The 21,681-nt window shown below is 46.3% G+C and overlaps 1 protein-coding gene across 2 annotated transcripts in view; it reads right to left on the bottom strand.

Annotated features, from left to right (window-relative positions):
* SLC39A14 (solute carrier family 39 member 14) overlaps nucleotides 1-21,681 on the bottom strand; it is a 51,244-nt gene extending 29,563 nt beyond the window's left edge. For both annotated transcript variants that reach the window (XM_040242793.1, XM_040242786.1), the window contains exon 1: nucleotides 21,527-21,681. The gene's annotated coding sequence lies outside the window, so the exon portion shown is untranslated. The remainder of the gene's footprint in view (nucleotides 1-21,526) is intronic.

The following is a 21,681-nucleotide window of genomic DNA, read 5'->3' as shown; positions in this document are numbered from 1 at the left end:
GAATGCAAGTCACACTGGGAATTCCAGTGGAAAGATGTCTGTAGAAAGTGTTGTTTTTTTCTCTACATTTAGTGGCTTAGACCATAATTATTATCCAAAGTAATGTACATAATAGTGAAAGAAAGTGCTGTTAGTAAATACACCAGGACCAGGGCTGCCTCAGAGTGGATTCCTGGGGAACAAGCCAATCGACACCATCCGCCACAGGTCATAATGAGGAGCAAAGGAAGCTTGAAGAACACAGCAGGATGCTCAAATCTAGCGTCAGGGGTCAGGGGAGGCCTCCAGAAAGAGACGTTATTTTAGCTGACACCTACAGGACATGTTCTCAAGGCAAGAATGCTGAAGCAGTTTACCATTCCTTCTTCCAGTGGACCACTTGTCATGAGTTTAAGCAAGCTCCGGGAGATGGTGACGGACAGGGAAATCTGGTGTGCTACAGTCCATGGGGTTGCAAAGAGTCAGACACAACTGAGTGACTGAACAGAAGGATGTGTAAAAGTGGGCCAGGTGAAAAGTGATGGGATGGGGATGGGGCGGGATGTTCCAGGAAGATGGCACATCCTTTGGAATGCTTCGGCCAAGATGCCGCATCCAAGAACTTGAGCGCGGTGTGGCCAGGGCGTACATGAGAGGATGTGGCAGGGGCCAGGACAGGGAAGGGCCTGTAGGCCATGTTAAGGTGGCTGAACCCATCTGAAGGGCAGTGGTGATCATCTTCAGCTAAGGTGCCAGCAGATCTGTGTTTTTATTATCCTGGTCAGGCTGCAGTATGGAGAACAGACCAGAGGTGGGCAAGAAGAGAGCTGGGACCCCAGGAAGGAGAACTCAGTACCCAGTCTGGTCTAAATAGCAAGACTTTGTTCTCTCAACTTCAACCCTGCCTGGGGTGCTTCCCTGCCTCGTGGGGCTGCTGGCTTGGCAGTTTCCATTAAAGACCTGAACTGTTGTTGTTGTTCAGTTGCTAAGTCGTGTCTGACTCTTTGTGACCCTGTGGACTGTAGCCCACCAGGCTCCTCTGTCTATGGGGTTTCCCAGGCCAAGAATAAACTGTCATGGGTTGCCATTTCCATCTTCCTGACCCAGGGATCAAACCCACATCTCCTGCACTGGCTGGCGGATTCTCTACCACTGAGCCACCAGGGAAGGGAAGCCTACAAAGACCAAAAAAGGCTCCGCTTTAGCAGTTACCAGGAGAGAAACAAGTCACATCACTGTCCTGGTAACCAAAGGTGCGAGTGAGTTTGAAAACAATCCTCCCCAAACCTGTCCTACACCATTTCCTCAATCAGGCTAAGACCAACTCTCTTGCTGTAGCAGGAGGGCCATTTACAAAGGCCAACTCCAACTCCTGGGCAGCATCACTTGTGGGCAGAATGTGCCACCAAGGGCCTCTCACAAGAAGTCTCCTATGTTCCCTTCTTCCCAAAATGCGTAAGAGGAGTGCTCTGAGCCCTCTGGGCAGTGAGGTGGGCTCTTCCCAGACAGTGAGCCTTCACAGGACCTGTGGCTGCAGCAGGCGGAGGTTTCAGGGCTGAGTTTCCCTGGTGCAAGGAACCTTTCTCTACTAGAAGCCAGGCCCCCGGTCAGCTCCGCTACTCGGCCTACACAAAGACTCTCTGTCCTGAAGCCAGCCCACCCTTCCTCTGACCCTCATGTCCTTGTTGTTTGTTGTTCAGTTGCTAAATCTCATCCGACTCTGTGAGCCCATGGACTATGGCAGGCCAGGCTCCTCTGTCCTCAACTTTCTCTCAGAGTTTGCTCAAATTCATGTCCATTGAGTCAGTGATGCTATTTATCTCATCCTCTGTTGCCCCTTCTCCTTTTGCCTTCAATCTTTCTCAGCATTCCTGGGCTTCCCTGGTGGCTCAGATGGTAAAGAATCTGCCTGCCAAGTGGGAGGTGTGGGTTTGAACCTTGGGTTGGGGAGATTTCCCTGGAGAAGGAAATGGCAACCCCGTCCAGTGTTCTTACCTGGAGAATCCTATGGACAGAGAAGCCTAGTGGGCCACAATCCATGGGTTGCAAGAAGTCAGACACAACGGAGCAACTAACATTTTCCAGCAGCAGGGTCTCTTCCGATGAGTTGGCTCTTCACATCATGTCCTGCTATACCACTATCTCCCCCTACCCACATCCTTAAGCCAGGGGCAAGTCCCCTCACTCTGCCTCAGAAACTCTGACTATGACAGTCTCTACAGCTGAGATGCTGAACTGGGCGTGATAATTTCTCCAGGAAAGTAGTTCTCAGAGCATGGTTCCACAACCAGCAGGCAATACCATCACTTGGGAACCTATTGAAAGTATAAATTTTCTCTCCCCTACCCTTCAGACAATTTTTTTCTTTTTTTCAGTTCAGTTCAGTCGCTCAGTCGTGTCCGACTCCTTGCGACCCCATGAATCGCAGCACGCCAGGCCTCCCTGTCCATCACCAACTCCCGGAGTTCACTCAGACTCATGTCCATCGAGTCCGTGATGCCATCCAGCCATCTCATCCTCGGCCATCCCTTTCTCCTCCTGCCCCCAATCCCTCCCAGCATCAGAGTCTTTTCCAATGAGTCAACTCTTCTCATGAGGTGGCCAAAGTACCGGAGTTTCAGCTTCAGCATCATTCCTTCCAAAGAAATCCCAGGGCTGATCTCCTTCAGAATGCACTGGTTGGATCTCCTTGCAGTCCAAGGGACTCTCAAGAGTCTTCTCCAGCACCACAGTTCAAAAGCATCAATTCTTCAGCGCTCAGCCTTCTTCACAGTCCAACTCTCACATCCATACATAACCACAGGAAAAACCATACCCTTGACTAGACAGACCTTAGTCGGCAAAATAATGTCTCTGCTTTTGAATATGCTATCCAGGTTGCTCATAACTTTTCTTCCAAGGAGTAAGTATCTTTTAATTTCATGGCTGCAGTCACCATTTGCAGTGATTTTGGAGCCCAAAAAAATAAAGTCTGACACTGTTTCCACTGTTGCCCCATCTATTTCCCATGAAGTGATGGGACTGGATGCCATGATCTTCGTTTTCTGAATGTTGAGCTTTAAGCCAACTTTCTCACTCTCCTCTTTCACTTTCATCAAGAGGCTTTTTAGCTCCTCTTCACTTTCTGCCATAAGGGTGGTGTCATCTGCATATCTGAGGTTATTGATATTTCTCCCGGCAATCTTGATTCCAGCTTGTTTCTTCCAGTCCCGCGTTTCTCATGATGTACTCTGCATATAAGTTAAATAAGCAGGGTGACAATATACAGCCTTGATGTACTCCTTTTCCTATTTGGAACCAGTCTGTTGTTCCATGTCCAGTTCTAACTGTTGCTTCCTGACCTGCATACAGGTTTCTCAAGAGGCAGGTTAGGTGGTCTGGTATTCCCATCTCTTTCAGAATTTTCCAGTTTATTGTGATCCACACTGGAAGAAAAAATTCTTAGCACCACCCAAATCTGCTGAATCAGAAACTCTAGGTGGAGCCCAGCAATCTTTGTTTTAGGAAGCTCTCCAGGGGACAACAATGTACACAGAGGTCTGAGGACCTCTACTCCCAGAGGAAGGTCATCAGGTTGCCAGTTTTCTTCCCCAAAGTGGCGTCATGAGCACATGCCCAGGGCCCCAGCAGGAAGGCCCAGGGCTCCAGCAGGAAGGCACAGGCTACACCTTGGGTCTGAGATTTCTCAGTGACCATAAACATTTGCCAGCATGAGTCACAAATGAGCCCTAATCTCTGGGGAAAGAGGGTAATTGGGAAAAAGAGGGGAAAAGTCCATATTTCTAAATCAGAGAGAAAAAGGTGATGAGACAGGGGGAAGATTGAGTAATGACATTCCTGAATCATATTCCTCCACTTTCCCGCCCACTTCCCAAATTTCCACACGGCTCATTCCCTGGTCCAAGGACACTGGCTGTCCCCATGAGATCACTGAGGTGAGAGGCCTTCTCCCATCCTTTACCTCCAGTGTGGACTCCTCTTCTTGGGATTCAGAGGAGAAACCACTGCACCAGTCTCATTGGTCCCTAACACCCGCTCCATCCCATTCCCTCCAATGATCATATCACTCTCCTGTTAAAATACCTACCTTCCATCACTCCCCCTAACCAACAGCAAAGTCCAGTCCCTCTGCCTGGCAAGCAAGGGCTTTCCTCCAACTAGGCTCCCATCGCCCCTCACCCTCTGCTCACTGCTCTCTGGCGGGGCCCTGGGCTCCACCCACAGCACCTATTACCTCCGCTCACTGCTCTCTGGCGAGACCCTGGGCTCCACCCACAGCACCTATTCCTGGTCCCTTCCACCCCTGCACCCTCCATCTCCACACTGCCCAAAGAGCCAGGCCTGGGAAGGCTAACTACCATCTGATTCTACCAAAAGTCAGAAGGCTGAACACAGTCCGCCTGTGTTCCAAGCACTTTCTCCACAAGTGTGAAGGGCTTGGATGTGTTTTTTGTTTGTTTGTTTTTTTAAAAGCATAGGGCTTCCATAATGGCTCCGTGGTAAACAATTTGCCTGCCAAGGCAGGAGACCCAGGTTCAATCCCTGGTCCAGGAAAATCCCACATGCTGCAGGGCAACTAAGCCCCTGCATAACTACTAAAGCCCAAACACTCTAGAGCCTATGCTCTGCAATGAGAGAAGCCACGGCAATGAGAAGTCCACACATTGCAACTAAACAGTCGCCCCCACTTGCTGCAACTAGAGAAAAGCCGGAGCAACAAAGATCCAGCACAGCCAAAAATAAAAAAAGGATGAACTGTAGGAAAAAGCAGCATCTCTGGACCATTCCAAATCCTTCCCAGCACAAGCCCCACCCTGCCCGTCTCTCACTCCAACCTCTCTGTCTCAGTGCTGTAACTGTCTCAGAATGACACTCCAAACACTTTCAGTTAGTTTCCTCAGCTGTTTCATAACAATCCTAGGAGGCTGGGAGGATCTGCTGCACGAAGATGTAAATACCAATGCATATGTACACAGACATCACCTCACTTCTCTAGAGAGTACAGGGTGATACACTGCACTGAAGATGCACCATCTAGGGCCAGGGGGTCGAGAGCAGGAAAGGACAAGTGTCATCTCAAAGCTCTATCTTCTCAAAGTTGAGAAGGACAGCATAAGGACTCCCATACTTTGCCCTCCTGATTCCCCATCTCTGCCCGACCAGAGCTCAAGAGAGACTGTCAAGAGTATACTCAGATGGATTCCAGAACAAAGGCAACCACATCTCTGGCTATCATCCTCAGATATGGATCAGGGCCAAAAGACCCACATGGACAAGCTCCCCCTTTTCAGGAGGCAATCTCTGGACAACCCAGTACGGTAAGTGACTTCCCTAATGTCACGATGAATTTCCACTTGCCCTCCCCAACCCCCTACCAACTGCTTCCCTATTAAAAAGGGATCAACATTCTAACCAGACTTAAAGGCTTATCCTCTACTGCCAACCCCAACCCCAGGGGGACAATCGGAATGCCACCTGGAAAGGGTTTCTGACTTTAGTTTGCTTAGATGGTAAAGAATCTGCCTGCAATGCAAGAGACCTAGGTTTGATCCCTATGTCGGGAAGACCCTCTGGAGAAGGGAATGGCAACCCACTCTAGTATTCTTGCCTGGAAAATCCCATGGACAGAATAGCCTGGCGGGCTGCAGTCCACAGGGTCGCAAAGAGTCGGACACAACTAATTGACTAACATTACTACTACAGACATCCTCTAGTTTGGGTGACTCTCAAACCCAAACAGAGAGGGGAAAAAAAAATAATAAAAGACAGATATGAGAAGTCTTGTGGTAGCACTAGTCACAATAACAAAAACTTTGGAAGCAACCCAAAAGCCCATCAGCAGGAGAGTGGATAAATAAACTAACCGACTCTCACAACAGAATAGTACATGATGTGAATGAACTACAGCGACGGTAATGCCAAGTGTATACCACAAACTTTCAATAACTGCTTTTTGAATGCCATCTGCTCAAGGACAATTCATTCTTCAGGACTTCTCCAGATGATCTGGAAGGATTGCCTGAAGCTAAAGACAGGGAATCTGAGTGAAAGACATGCCGGAATGCTGGTGGAATAAAAATACTAAAATAAAATCAAATCTCTTAACCAGATTTCAGCTTCCTCTGGGCACTGACTCCCAAACTGTCAGAGTCCCTTCTCTCTTCTTAAAGTATAACATACACACACGTAACACACCCAGGTGAAAGTGTCATTTTTTAAAAATACAAATCTGATCACAGCATTTTCTTTGCTTTGAACCCTTGATGGCCTCCCAGCACAAGTGAAACCCTATCTGGGACTTTCTTGGTGGTCTGGTAGTTAAGACTCCATGCTTACACTTCAGTGGGCATGAGTTCAACCCCTGGTCAGAGAACTAAAGTTCTGCATACCACACACTGCAGTCAAAAACCAACCAAACAAAAACAAGTGGGATCAAATCTAAGTCCCTTTTCCCGGCCTAGGAGTCACTGTGAGATCTGGCCCTGCTGACCCCACCAACCTCATCAGGATCCAGTACCCTTCTTTCTGTCCCTTTAGCACATCAAAAGCATTCTTACCCCAGGGCCTTTGCACCTGCTATTCCCTCTGCCAATAATGCCCCTCCCCTAGATTTTCATATCAAGTCTCAGCTCAGATGTCACCTCCTCAAAATGCAGGGCCACCTGGTTTAAAAAAAAAATAGCCTGCTCCCAAGGCATTCAAAGTCCCAACACTCTGTTTTATTTGCCATATATCACTATCTAACAGTTTTCTTTCGTTTTGTTTACATGTTTATTATCTGTCTCCTCCTACTGACTGTAAACTCCACAACAGTGGAGACAGACTCGGCCTATTTTCTTCCCCGAGCCCAAAGAAGCCGGTGCCTGGCACCCAGACAACCCCCAGAGAATAACTTTTTTTTTCTTTAATAACTTTTTATTTTTTTTAATTTTTGATTGGCGGATAATTGCTTTACAATATTGTGCTAGCTTCTGCCATACATCAACTTGAATCAGCCATCGCTATACGGATGTACCCCTCTCTTGAACCTCCCACCCATCTCTCTCTCCATCCCACCCCTTTAGGTTGTTACAGAGTGCCAGGTTGAGCTCCCTGTGTAATACAGCAAATTCCCACTGCTATCTGTTTTACATATGGCAATGTACACATTTCAGTGTTATTACTCTTTCAATTTGTCCCTCCCTCTCCTTTCCTCCATGGCCACAAGTCTATTCTCTATGTCTGAGTCTCCATCCCAAAGAATATCTGCTGAATGATGTGTTAATTTCCCATGCCCTTCCTTGCAGTGTCCTCAAGTTTAGAACCTTTTTGTTCTTTGGCCTCAACCTTCAGTTAAACTACTATTAGCAATTTGAAGGGAAGAGACACCCTCTTCTGCAGCATCAATAGAGCTGAAGACACCCCCAGAGAGCCAGAGAAGTCTATCTGGAGTTGGAATATTAAAAAAAAAGTAAAGTTAAAAAAAAAAAGAAAGAAAGTAGAACACTAGGTGGAACGGAGGATCCAAAAGGAAGGTGGGGGGAGAGGCGCAGACAGGCAGCCTTCCTTCCCCACCCCAGCAGCAAACGTGCCAAGCACAGGCCACCCAAGAATACCATGTTAACTTCTCTCCATGGCAGACAGAGAAAAGGAAAGGAAACCCCCAAGTACAGGCGGTTTCTAGAATTTCTCAGCTGGTCATGGAAACTCGAGTCTGGTCCCGTTGCTCACAACCTCTCTTTTTGTGCCAGCTGCACACATCCTGAAACGCAGGGGGAGGGGCTCGTGGCCACCGAAGCCAAGAAGAGGGAGTGGTGTGAGCAGCCGAGGTCAGAGGCGCAATCTGGCCAGCAGAGCCGTGCACACCACGGTTTACCCATGGTCAAGGCCTCTGCTGCAGGAGGCACCCCTGGATGTCAGGAGGCGGCTGCGGCGGGAGCAACAGGAGCTGGGACAGAATCTGCTCTGAGAGCTGGTCAGGCTGCCCCTGAGGGCACTCTGGCTAGTGGCCCGCGTCTGGAGGAGTGGGTGACTTTGTACATTTTGTGCTTTGCTGGGAACGGTGATGAGAAAACAGCTGTGGTTTGCTACCCCCTGGAAACTCCCGAGTGGCCTGGTATACTGAGGACTTGCCCAGCCTCTCCGATAGGAAATGGTCAGCGTTGAAATCTACATACACTCATCAGTATCACTGGTGTGTCTTCTGGGAGCAGGGGGTGAGGTGGGGAGGGAATCCAGGGCCTTCCACCAGGGAAAGCTGGGCCAGCTCCCCTGCCAGCCAGCACAGCTCCACCTCACCCCAAGCCTCTCATACTCTGTGCTCTGAGAAGACCAAGTCCCCAGGGCTGGCCAGGAGCCCTCTGGTTTCCAGGAAAGGAAGAGGGTAGCCGGCAGTACAGCTTGCTCCCTGGGACTTACAATGGCTTCCCCTGACTAGCAGGACACACATGCCCACCTCACTTGCTCCCACACAAACCAACTTTTCAGGCGTCCAGTAAAAATGAGAATAAAACAGTGGGTTTGGGTTCTGGTCTGCCCCCTCACCCCAGCATTGAGAGAGCAACACAGAAATTTTGGGAGTCACAGAACATGGGGTCACAAGAGTAGGATATGACTTAGTGACTAATCAAATATATCCCACTTTTCTTATAAGGTTTCTGCTTTTAGTAGCATGCTTGAAAAACCCTTTCTCACCCTGAAATTATAGAAATATATACCTGCTTTTTTCTGGCATTAAAAAAATTTACATCTCTAATTTATTTAGAATTTAATTTGACATAGTGTGAGAAAGAGAAACTCACTTAAACAACAAAAAAACGAGTTAGCCAATTACCCCAGTTGTTTTTCAATGAACAGTCTATTTTCCCAGTAAACCTCAACAGTAAAGTCTATAAAAGATAAGAAACAGGGGTGAAGTCAACGACATCCTTTGTGTAAAGAAAAGCCACAGGGGACCACTCTACCAGTGAAATCTAAGAGCATGGCTAGGGTGCCTTCTCTTTCCCTTCCTCTTTCCTGTTCAGAAATATAGGTTCAAAGATCACGAGAAGGAAGTCCTACTTGCAGAGCAGAATGATCCACTGAAGAGACCCTGGGTTCCTGCAGGCACCACTGAGCAGGAACCCAGCCTCATTCTATGGCTAATCGCCAGATGCTTTATATGCTGTTGCCTAAACTAGCCTTGTTGGACTCTGGTATTTGCATCTGAACACTCCTGTAACTCATCCACAATTCTTTCTTCCCTAATTTTATAATAATAGGAATTGCTAGGATTTCTTGTTGCCAGGCACTGTGCTAAGCAATTTGTTTTCATTAGCTCATTTAATCTTCTCAATAACCTTACTAGGATAAGATTCTGCAGTACTTCTCTAATTGTAAGTAGCAATGGCAGGTTTTCAGAGTTGAAAAAGATACTACATTAAAGGCACACATCACTGAGACACCTCCCTAGTTCAGAAACATGAAAACAGAACAAAAAGGCATTTTAAAACTGAGGAATAAAGTACACATTCAACAACAAATATCTATCAAGTACCAACTGTTGTGGACACAGGGAATACAGCAATGACCAAAAAGACAAAAATCCCTACCCTCTTGGAGCTTGCTCTAGTGCAAGGCTCGTAACAGTGAAAAATTGCAAGCAATCTAAGTATACAAAAGAAGGGAATTGCTGGGAATTCCCTGGTGGTCCAGTGGTCAGGACTCCACACTTACACTGCCAAGAGCTCAGATTCAATCCCTGGTAGAGGAACTATGATCCCACAAGCTGCACAGTACAGTCAAATTAAGGGGAAAAAAGGGAGGTGATTGCAAAAGTAAAGTAATCCACATAACAAAATATATAGTTCAACTACAGAGATTCAGAGTTTGGGCTCCAAGTGCAACAGACCTCAGTGTGGATCCTGAAACACACATTTACTAGCTTAAGGCTTTTAGTCAAGTCACAACAACAAGGACACTTCCTTCAGGAAAACAAAGCTAATAGTCTCCCTTGGAGCAAATGAGAAAACTGAATAAGATACTAAGTATAAATACAATGCTAGATATACGGTAATGGCTCAATAAATGTTAATATTCAGGGAAAAAATGACATGGAAAGACATCATATGCTAAGTGAAAAGAGAAAAAGAGGCTACAAAACTCTATGTATAGCAGAACCTGTTTTCCTTACAAAGTATGCATTCACAGAAAAAGATGAAAAATATTTAACAAATTGCTAGTTCTTGGTGGTGAATTTAATGGTGACTTCTGTTATCTTTTTTACCCTATATTTCCTACAATGAACCTGAATTACTTTAAGAAGAAGGTTCAGAGGGTTCTCTGGTGGCCTAGTGATTAGGGTTCCACACTTTCACTGCCATGGCCTGGTTCAATCTTAGATCGGAAACTCGGATGCAGCCAAAAAGAAAAAAAAGAAAATTCACTTTCGAGTTCAATTAGGAAATGGGAAAGGCTTAATGATGACCAATTGGAAGGCAGTTCTCTCCCCTTTTTTAAAGACCTTCACTTAAGAGTCTGGCAGTGGATTCCAGTCCTAATCTGCATGGGCAGGACTTCCTGTGTGTCTGGTCCCCTAACCTGGGTGCCCCCATGAGCAGATTCTCACCATGGTTCTTCTGAATCAGAGCTTCCTAGGTGAGACTCAGGTAACTGTACACACAACTCTGATAGATCAGCCTGCCTCTTGTCTCGGGTACTGGTCTGACATTCTGGTCTAGTCAGGACTACTGGACTAGACTAACTATAACATCCTGTGATTCATCTAAACTCTCTGAAGTCAGTTCCCCCTCTGGCCAACACGTACCACCATTTCTGCCGTGTCCTTCCTACAGGGAAACTAACTCTCAGTGAGAACTCCTTGTACAGAGACAAGTTGTTGGCATTACAAAGAGTCTAGAATGTAGGGACTCTGAGGCCAGAGTCCTCAGTAACTGATACCCACCTGGTTCTCAGACGTGTAGCAACGTGAGGGGAGCAGGTGACCTGAGGCTAGGCCCTGGTGTCCCCAACAGCCAGGACTGCCTTCTGTCTTTAAAAACAAATCCATCTTTTTTTTTGTAGCTCTGTGAACCAGAGTTTACAAAGGACAGTTCCCCCAGTCCTGAGTGTAGTGGGTAGATTGTGTATGCTTGGGTGTTAAGTCACTTTAGTCCTATCCGACTCTTGTGACCCAGTGGACTGCAGCCCGCCAGGCTCCCCTGTCCATGGGATTCTCCAGGCAAGAATACTGGAGTTGGTTGCTGTGCCCTTCTCCAGAGGATTTTCCAAATCCAGGGCTCAAACCTGCTGTCTCCTGCAACTCTGGCATTGCAGGCAGATTCTTCACTGCTGAGCCCCTGGGGAAGCCCAATGGGTTGAATTCAGTTCAGTTCAGTCGCTCAGTCACGTCCGACTCTTTGCGACCCCATGAGCTGCAGCACGCCAGGCCTCTCTGTCCAACACCAACTCCCAGAGCCTACCCAAACTCATGTCCATTGAGTCGGTGATGCATCCAACCATCTCATCCTCTGTCATCCCCTTCTCCTCCTGCCCTCAATCTTTCCCAGCATCAGGGTCTTTTCAGATGAGTCAGCTCTTCACATCAGGTGCCCAAAGTACTGGAGTTTCAGCTTCAACATCAGACCTTCCAATGAACACCCAGGACTGATCTCCTTTAGAATGGACTGGTTGGATCTCCCTGCTGTCCAAGGGACTCTCAAGAGTCTTCTCCAACACCACAGTTCAAAAGCACCAATTCTTCGGCGCTCAGCTTTCTTTATAGTCCAACTCTCACATTCATACATGATTACTGGAAAAACCATAGCCTTGACTAGACGGACCTTTGTTGGCAAAGTAATGTCTCTGCTTTTGAATATGCTGTCTAGCTTGGTCATAACTTTCCTTCCAAGGAGTAAGTGTCTTTTAATTTCATGGCTGCAGTCACCATCTGCAGTGATTTTGGAGCCCCCCAAAATAAAGTCTGACACTGTTTCCACTGTTGCCCCATCTATTTGCCATGAAGTGATGGGACTGGATGCCATGATCTTCGTTTTCTGAATGCTGAGCTTTAAGCCAACTTTTTCACTCTCCTCTTTCATTTTCAACAAGAGGCCCTTTAGTTCTTTACCTTCTGCCATAAGGGTAGTGTCATTCGCATATCTGAGGTTATTGATATTTCTCCCGGCAATCTTGATTCCAGCTTGTGCTTCATCCAGCCCAGCATTTCTCATGATGTACTCTGCATAGAAGTTGAATAAGCAGGGTGACAGTATACAGCCTTGACGTACTCCTTTTCCTATTTGGAACCAGTCTCTTGTTCCATGTTCAGGTCTAACTGTTGCTTCCTCACCTGCACACAGATTTCTCAAGAGGCAGGTCAGGTGGTCTGGTATTCCCATCTTTTTCAGAATTGTCCACAATTTATTGTGATCCACACAGTCAAAGGCACACTTTGGCATAGTCAATAAAGCAGAAATAGATGTTTTTCTGGAGCTCTCTTGCTTTCTCAATGATCCAGCAGATGTTGGCAATCTGATCTCTGGTTCCTCTGCCTTTTCTAAAACCAGCTTGAACATCTGGAAGTTCACAGTTCACGTATTGCTGAAGCCTGGCTTGGAGAATTTTGAGCATTACTTTACTAGCGTGTGAGATGAGTGCAACTGTGTAGTAGTTGGAGCATTCTTTGGTATTGCCTTTCTTTGGGATTGGAATGAAAACTGACCTTTTCCAGTCCTGTGGCCACTGCTGAGTTTTCCAAATTTGCTGGCATACTGAGTGCCACACTTTCACAGCATCATCTTTTAGGATTTGAAATAGCTTAACTGGAATTCCATCACCTCCACTAGCTTTGTTTGTAGTGATGCTTCCTAAGGCCTGCTTGACTTCACATTCCAGGACGTCTGGCTCTAGGTGAGTGATGACACCACTGTAATAACTGGGTCATGAAGATCTTTTTTGTACAGTTCTTCTGTGTATTCTTGCCACCTCTTCTTAATATTCTCTGCTTCTGTCAGGTCCATACCATTTCTGTCCTTTATTGAGATCTCTAGTCTTTCCCATTCTATTGGTTTCCTCTATTACTTTGCATTTATCACTGAAAAAGGCTTTCTTATTTCTCCTTGCTATTCTTTGGAACTCTGCATTCAAATGGGTATATCTTTCCTTTTCTCCTTTTCGCTTCTCTTCTTTTCACAGCTATTTGTCTGGCTTCCTCAGAGAGCCATTTTGCTTTTTTGCATTTCTTTTTCCTGGGGATGGTCTTGATCCCAAAATCCATGTCTATTCCAAAACCTCAGAATGTGACCTTATTGAGTCTTTGCAGAAATAATGATTTAAGGATCTAGAGATGAAGTCACCATGGGATTTCAGTAGTCCCTAAATCCAATGATTAGCATGTTTGACAAGATAAAGGAGAGGGAGATTTGGTCACAGACACACAGAAAAGACCATGTGGAGATGGAGGCAGAGAGGAGAGTGATGCTGCCCCAAGACAAGGAACAACTGAAGGCACCAGAAGGTGGAAGAGCCAAGGAAGCATGTACCCCAAGAGCCTCTGGAGGCAATGTGGACCTGATGACCCCTTGATTTCAATCTTCTGGCCTCCAGAACTGAGAGTAAATTTCTGTTCTTTTAAGCCACAGAGTTTGTGGTCATTTGTTAGGATGGTCATAGTAAACTAATACTTAGATGCTGGAATTAAGGCTTGATATCTTTTATCTGGGGCTTCCCTGGTGGCTCAGTGGTAAAGAATTCACCTGCCAACGTAGGAGATTTGGGTTCAATCCCTGGGTCACAAAGATCCCCTGGAGAAGGAAATGGCAACCTACTCCAGGATTCCTTGCCTGGGAAATCCCATGGACAGAGGATCCTGGTGGGCTACAGTCCATGGGGTCACACACAACAACAACAATCTTTTATTTGAAACTCTCCTGCTAGAGTTGGCAGAATTCCAAGATAGGCCTCAATGACCTTCTCCTTTGTATGTGGACAGGAGCTGAAAATATGAGATATCACTCCTGTTATTAGGTAACATTATCTGCCAAAGGGATTTTGTTGGTGTCAGCTGACCAAATCAGTTGACCTTAAGACAGGGAAATTGATCTTGTATGAGTCAGAACTAATCAGGTGAGCTCTTAAATGGGATAGGCTCCTCCTGGCCAAAGGGGTTTGAACCGCGAGAAGGATTCAACATGAGAGAATAACTTTTCCAGTGTGGAGGTCCAGCAGACACCAAGTAACCAAGTGATTCAGAAAAACATCACCATTAACACCACAAATGCCTTGATATGATGCTTTTAAAAGGATGCAAAATCATTTTTGTTGATATTCTTGCTAAAAATGTGTGACCTTATCCTAAGGGAGAAAGATATGGGATGGTTACAAACTGGAGCAGAGAAATGACAACTGAATGCAACGTGGGATGGCAGACTGGATCCTGGGACAGAAAAAAGACATCAGCAGAAACAGTGGTGAAATTTAAATGAGGCCTGCAGTTTAAAGTTTTGTGCCAATATTGATTTCCTGTTCTTGATAATTATACCACAGGGTGAGGGGATATAAAGGAACTCTGCTATATTCTTTGTGACTTTTAAGTCTAAAGTAAGTTGAAAATTAAAAGTTTACAATAAAAGGAAATAATTGAGCAGAGTAACAGAGGTTGCCTCACAGCCTCAGGATTACACTTTTTTCTCCCATACTTCTTTATCTTTTCAGTAAGTATGCATTACTCTTGATAATTAAGGACACAAGGTTGGCTGGAGTAAGTGGACTGGTGCAAAGGATGTTGATTTGGGGCCAATGGTGTTTTTCTGGAAAAGAGCAGACTGACCCCAAGACAAGGCTGAAAAGACCAGCAAGTCTTTGATAAACAGCTAATACCTACCAGAGATTATTGGTACCTTAGACCCCAGAACCCCGGTGATCCAGGAACATACATCTTAGTGCCACTACCCATGGTCTTCCTTGATGGGGAAGTAAAAGAAGTCTCTCTGCAATGCAGAAGACGTGGGTTCGATCCCTGGGTCGGGAAGATCCCCTGGAGAAGGAAATGACAACCCACTCCAGTATTCTTGCCTGAAAAATCCCACAGGCAGAGGAGACTGGGGGGCTACAGTCCATGGGGTCACAAAGTGGGACACGACTGAGCAACTAACCACACACACATCATTATTCACACAGCTCCCCTGTCAGGAACCCCCTGGCTCAATTCCACCTCTAGGAAGCCTTCCCAGATCATTCCTAACCCCCCCCCCCCCCGCCCCGTCACCTCACCTTCGACTGGCCTCTTTCAGTGTCTCTTGGCTGTTCCACTCAATGGAGCCTAAAGAATGCCACAGATAGCATGTGATGCTTCCAACATGTACTCAGCTCATCTCAACACATATTTTACAAGCCTCCTTGGAACAGAAACAGTGTTTTGCCTGTCTTCATGGAGTGGGTACTCTCTTAGCTGAGCTCTGCTGGCTGGGCCCATCCCTGCAGCAAAGAGGCCCTCTCTGTTGTCACTGTCCAGGATTCATTTACTGAGAGTCTGCTGTGCCTCTTTTCAAACTTCTTTATACCAGTTCTGTTTGGTTTAAACAGTAACTGAAACATAGATGCAGAGAGGAAAACTTTTGATTCTACAGAAATGAAACTAAGTGCTCTAGAATGGCAAATCCCAATACTGTGGTCTTAGATGACACCTGGATACACTGAGACTGCATGAGGAGGCTGGAGAGGTAAAAACTAGTTTTATTAGAAAATTAAGATGTTAAAACCTTCTTCACTCTCATTTTTCAGCAGCTATGTGAAGTATGATGAATGTAGTTTCCTGAAACTTTCGAGGTAGAAGTTTAGGGTATAAATATGTGTTTTTTCAGAGATTAACTCAGTTTGTTCTCAAGACTTCCACCGAGTATTTACCAGCAAAATTATTCTATACCTACTATAATCTGTTATATCTAATAAATCATTATTTTGAAGTCCTGAAGATATGCAAAAATGTAAAAATAATGCCACTTTTTGGACTTTTTAGAAGTTATTTTCCATAAAAACATGCATTTTATGTTACCATGTAATTATCTTATTTCTATTATTTTAAATGAATAAACAACTTTTTATATTTGCTTTAATTTTTAACATGGTAAACAGCAGGTTTAGCCAATAAGTGGAAGACTAAATTAAGGAATCCTAGGATCAAAAAGTTTGAGAACTGCTCATCTCGAAAAAATGTGTTAAAAATGGGGGAAAAAAAGATTAAATTCAGTTGAGTTCAGTCCAGTCACTCAGTCATGTCTGACTCTTTGTGACCCCATGACCTGCAGCACACCAAGCCTCCCTGTCCACCACCAACTCCCAGAGTTTACTCAAACTCATGTCCATTGAGTCAGTGATGCCATCCAACCATCTCATCCTCTGTAAATTAGGTGTGTGCATTAAAAAAGTAGGATTCTGCACATGGACTGACTTGCAAATGTCTTAAATTCTTGCTCTATCATTATTTTTTAATGGAGACTAATTAACAGATGTATATATCCTGTCACCCAGCAATCTCACTTCTGCGAATTTCTTCTGTAGTCATACACGATGGAAATGCCATTTAGTAAAGTTATTCCCTGTAGCACTGTACATAATGACAAAATATTGGAAACAACCCAAACTGGGGGAAAGAGGGAAGCAACACATGCTGGTTTAAAAACTATCGTGCTTCCCTATCCTGGAATAATATGCAGCTATAGTAAAAGTGCTCCCTGGGCTGATAGGGAAAGATCCAGAATAGTTGCTAGGTGAAAAAAGCAAAGTGCTAAACAATGCCTAAAATGCTAACTTAGAGCATTTCTAAAACTGGGATGGGGTGGGCAGAGGTGAGACTTTTTACTGTACTGGGTGGGAGTTTGTGGGGGTGCAGTTAATGTATGTGTAATTGCTTTTTAAACTTTTTTATCCTTCTAATCTTTGAACTATGGACTATATAGCATAGGAAAAATTTTTTCCTGTTAAATTTTTTTTCTTCCATTTTATTGAGACATAATTCACATATGGTTAAAAAAAATGTAATAAAAGAAACCAGAAATCACAGGTCATACATGCAGATGTGATTTTTATATACAATTTGCAAGTGTAATTAGCAGACCTAGACCCAAAGACAAAGCCTCAGCCCTAAATCAAAATTTTGGCAAATAGAAATATATATGCACACAGAGGTTGTAGAGAGGGGGAATTGGATCAAGGCAGTCAAAAGGTAGAAACTTCCAGTTATAAGATAAATAAGTACTAGGGAAGTAATGTGTAACATGCTAAATATAATTAACACTGCTACAGGTCATATTTGGGGGTTCCCTGGTAGCTCAGCAGTAAAGAATCCGCTTGCAATACAGGAGATGTAGGTTCCACCCCGGGGTCGGGAAGATCCCTTGGAGAAGGAAATGGGAACCCACTCCAGTATTCTTGCCTGGGAAATCCCAAGGATAGCAGAGCATGGTGGGCTACAGTCCATGGGGTCACAAAGGTTGGACACAATTGAGCAACTAAACCACCACTAAACTTTCATATGTGAAAGCTGTGAAGAAAGTTAAATCCTAAGACTTCTCATCACAAGAAAAAAAAATTTTTTTTTTCTATTTATCTTTTACCTCTGGGATGATGTAAGTTCATTAAATTTATTGTGGTACTCATTTCATAACTATATAAATTAAATCATTATGCTGTACACCTTAAACTTATTCAGTGTTGTCAGTTATATCTCAATAAAATGGGAAGAAAAAAATGCATGCACATGCTTTTAAGAAAAAATGAAATGTTTAAAACATGGATTTTAAAAACATCCCCAACTTTTAGCTGACATTTTAATTACTAACACTGCTAAGAGCCTCTAGGGACCCAATGGTAATAAATTCAGGACAGTCACATTCTCATTCCACCAAAGCCCAGAACTGTCCCAGGCCTGAGGTTGGAGAAAGGTTAGGAGGCCTGATAATGCAGTCAGATCAGAGGCAGGTAAGTTGGTTTTCCATGGACAGACATGCCAACAGCTCTCTCCAGGCTGATTCTGTGGCCACCTTCCCTGTCGCCTGTGGGAGGGTCCACAGGGATCTCTGCTTTTTCTTACCCAGGGCCCAATAAGGAGTCCCCTCTGGGAGCCTCGATGGCCACAGTAAGGGTGAAGACAGCTGGGCCTCCGAGACCTTGTGGTGAGGCTGTCCTGCTTGCCCCGGACAGCACATGAAGCCCCTGGCTGGTGCACTCTGGACTCCTTATCTGGCCGGCAGTCTGCCAGCCCGCCAGCCTCAGAGTTCAGAGAAGTTCCACTGTATCCAGAGAGTCCAGGCTAGGGCCCTAACAGCATGACCCTTCCTCACTCACTCCCCATTCTCCTGTGTCGCCAGGAAGTCTGGAAAAAGAAGGGAGAAGAGTCCTCCATAATACATTTCTATCCACACAAGCCGAGAATTCCCGTCCCCCAAATAAGCACAGGGAAACTGGCTCCTTTTTCTTCATGTTTTCAAGGAAATGTCTGAGATTTCCAGCAGTTTTATCATCACACTTACGAATAAAAGTTGCACCTCTTTTTCTGGCGGGCTACAGTCCACAGGGTCACAAAGAGTCGGATGCAACTTAGCGAATGAGAACGCATGCACGCTGGCCCTATCGAGCCTCTTGGCCAGTAGCAAGTAATGTGACTTGGAAACACCAGTTAACCTCTCTAGATCCAGTTTCTTTAGCTGTAAAACAAAGGGTCTGGACTCGAAGATTTCCAAAGTCCCTCCAGTTCAATATCCTATCACCATCGGCGGTTCTGCAAAAACGCCTAAGCGTTACTTTCTTCAGGCATCAAGCGCGAAAAGCCTGGATTATTTCGGAGGTCCCGATTTCCAGAAATATACATTTATTCACGGCACTAACTCTTAGATCTCAACATCCTGTAAATACTGGACCCGGATTGAGGCTTCCTCCTGGAACTGAGGCGTAAACAGGTAAGGAAAAGAGGAAGTAGGTGGAACAGTTCTAAAAAACAACCCAGTCCAGTCACCGATCTAGCGCGTGCGCATGCGCACACATGCGCGCATGCGTGCAGATACCCGTACATCGCTAGTCCTTTCCGCCTATTACCGGTCCAGAAAAACAGTACTTCCATTATCTGAAAGAATCAGCATAGCTTGCAAAACTAAAGGTGGGGGAAAAAAGGCTCTGTGGAACTGTGAATATGCCAATGCCTGGCACACCACAGAAAAGGAGCCTACCCAGAAAGGCACGGAGGTTGCCTCCACATTCCCGAGATGAATCAACCTGAAGCCTGGACTCACACTATTCCTACAACCCAAGCTACCTATCAGCTCCTAGGACCCCTAAATCATCCACTTCACCCCAGAGAAGATAATGTTGATTCAGATGATAATAAACCTCTACTACGCTCCAGGTACAACCACGATATGCTGCACAGCGGTGAGGACAGGTCTGCAGAAGTAATGTCTCCTGCTGGAGAGTGACGGGGCAGGATTTGAACAGATTTATAGGCTTCCCTGGTGGCTCAGAGGGTAAAGTGTCTGCCTGCAATGCAGCAGACCTCGGTTCCATCCCTGGGTCAGGAAGATACCCTGGAGAAGGAAATGGCAACCCACTCCAGTACTCTTGCCTGGAAAATCCCACGGACAGAGAAGCCTGGTAGACTACAGTCCATAAAGAGTCGGACTCGACTGAGCGACTTCACTTTCTTTCACTTTCATGTGGCTCAAAGGGCTCCCCAGGTGGCTCAGTGGTAGAGCCCACCTGCCAACGCAGGCAAAGCAAGAGACCTGGGTTTGCTTTCTGGATCAGGAAGATCCTCTGGAGGAAATGGCAACTCACTTAAATATTCTTGCCTATAAAATCCATAGACAGAGGAGACTCCTGGGCTATAGTCCATGGGATCACAAAGAGTCAGACACAACTAAGCAAGCACACACGCATGTGGCTCAAAAGCTGGTAATTCTTCTGCCACCTTGTACCATCTCTAGTAGAGGGCTGTCTTCTCTGAACTTGACCAAACACAACAATGTGACCTCTATTATGTTGCTACCTTATTCTTCATGTAAGGATGGATGTTCTTTCTCCCTCCAACAAGTGGAGCCAGGAGCCAGATCCCATACCCTCTTTGTACTCTCCAGTGGCCAAGTGCAGAGCCAAGCACAGATCAGGAACTGCGTATTTACAAACTGAAGTGATGAAATACTGAGAGTCATAGGGCTCTGGTACCTCAATGCAGTGTTCTTGCCTCAATGACAGGGCCAGTCATTCTGTTTGGTGCTCTCTAGTCATACCTGCAAACCAGGAAGCATACCACTATATAGTGGTTATCACAGTTTATGAAAAACCTCTGAGCATCCAACAGGAAATGGATTGTATAGTTTTTAAAATTTCACCTACTAAAGTTATAATTCTCGACATTCTTTCTCTTGCTTCATCAAGTTTCTCTCCGTTTTTATGGCTCTTGTTTTAAGAGTTAAGGATTCACTGTAGATGCTGTGGATAAGAAACCACAGATCTAATCTGCCCTTAGCACTGACTCCATTCACAAGACATGGGGCAAGTTAGGAGCAGAGGTGGGACAGAAGCCAGGTAGCTAGGCCAGTACTCACCAGGTTACCACCACTTCGCAAACAGGAGACCTAAGCAGCCTGGGGTTTCTAGAAAAGAATGACTCCAGGCAAATCCCAGCCCAGGCAGGCTCCAGGAAGAAAAGTCAGGTCAAAGCTGCTCCTACCCTCACCCTATCTTAGGTTCCCAGGAGAGGAGTCAGCCCCTCACCAAATCATGCTCACATGCTCAGGATACCCAGACCCTAGCCGACTCTAGATCCTCCAAACGGAAGCCACAACCCAGAGCAGAGGAAAATGTGACTCAACTGGACCTCCGGATCACACGGTATAACTGTTTGGATGGTATTTTATCCCATTGCTCTAACCCACCAAGAGAGGGCAGCCTGTGCCAGACCACCTAACCCGGTCGGTAGGAACCAAAAATAGCTAAAAACCCATGCCCACAGGATGAGCCAGGTCAGAGTTTAGTTAGTCCCTCCTTTGCTATTCAGCTCTTGCTCAGGGCCAGCTGGGAAGCACCGGGCTTTTGTCTTCAGCTGCGAGTTGGTCTGGCCCAGGTGAAGTGGGCACTCAGCTCCTGGAAAGCCAAGTCTAGATACTACTGTCCCATCAGAACCATCCCGAGAGCTGCCCACCAGATCTACTCGTCTACTCTCTGCTTTTCTCCGTGCTCGAGTCCATGGGCTCCAGGACACCTCTCTCAGCCTTTTAGTGCGGCTACCGACATCCTCTTTTGAGCCCAGATCCCGCGCTCTCCAGTCCAAGGGGCCGTAGCTGCACCTTCCCCTCCCCTCCCTCGCCACTGAGGAACCCTCGTCGTGGCACCGCGGCCAGGTGGCCAGGTGTCGCCTCCGTGTAGCGTCCGGGCCCGCCCGAGCGACTTCCGAAACCGTGGCTGGGCTCCGGGTTCTCTGAGCAGCCGTGCCCCCACCCCCACTCGGTGACCCCGAGCCCCGGAGGCGCACTGCTCCTCCGCGCAATGCCCCATCCCCAGGGCACGGAACTGCCCCTCCCGCATATCCTTCCCCCCTCACCTGAAGCTGGGCCGACGTCACCTGGCCCCGCGCACCCTCACAAGCCAGGTCCCCCGGGGGACCCGCAGCAGCAGCGGTAGCGGCAGCGCAGCTAGATCGGCGTGCCAGCGGAGGCAGCCCGCGCGCCCTCAGTCCCTGCCGGCGTCCTTCCTCGG

Source organism: Oryx dammah, unplaced genomic scaffold (genome assembly GCF_014754425.2).
Source record: "Oryx dammah isolate SB20612 unplaced genomic scaffold, SCBI_Odam_1.1 HiC_scaffold_1, whole genome shotgun sequence".
Classification (NCBI taxonomy): domain Eukaryota; kingdom Metazoa; phylum Chordata; class Mammalia; order Artiodactyla; family Bovidae; genus Oryx; species Oryx dammah.
The sequence above is the reverse complement of the archived record's forward strand: the minus strand, read 5'-3'. Positions and strand labels throughout refer to the sequence as shown.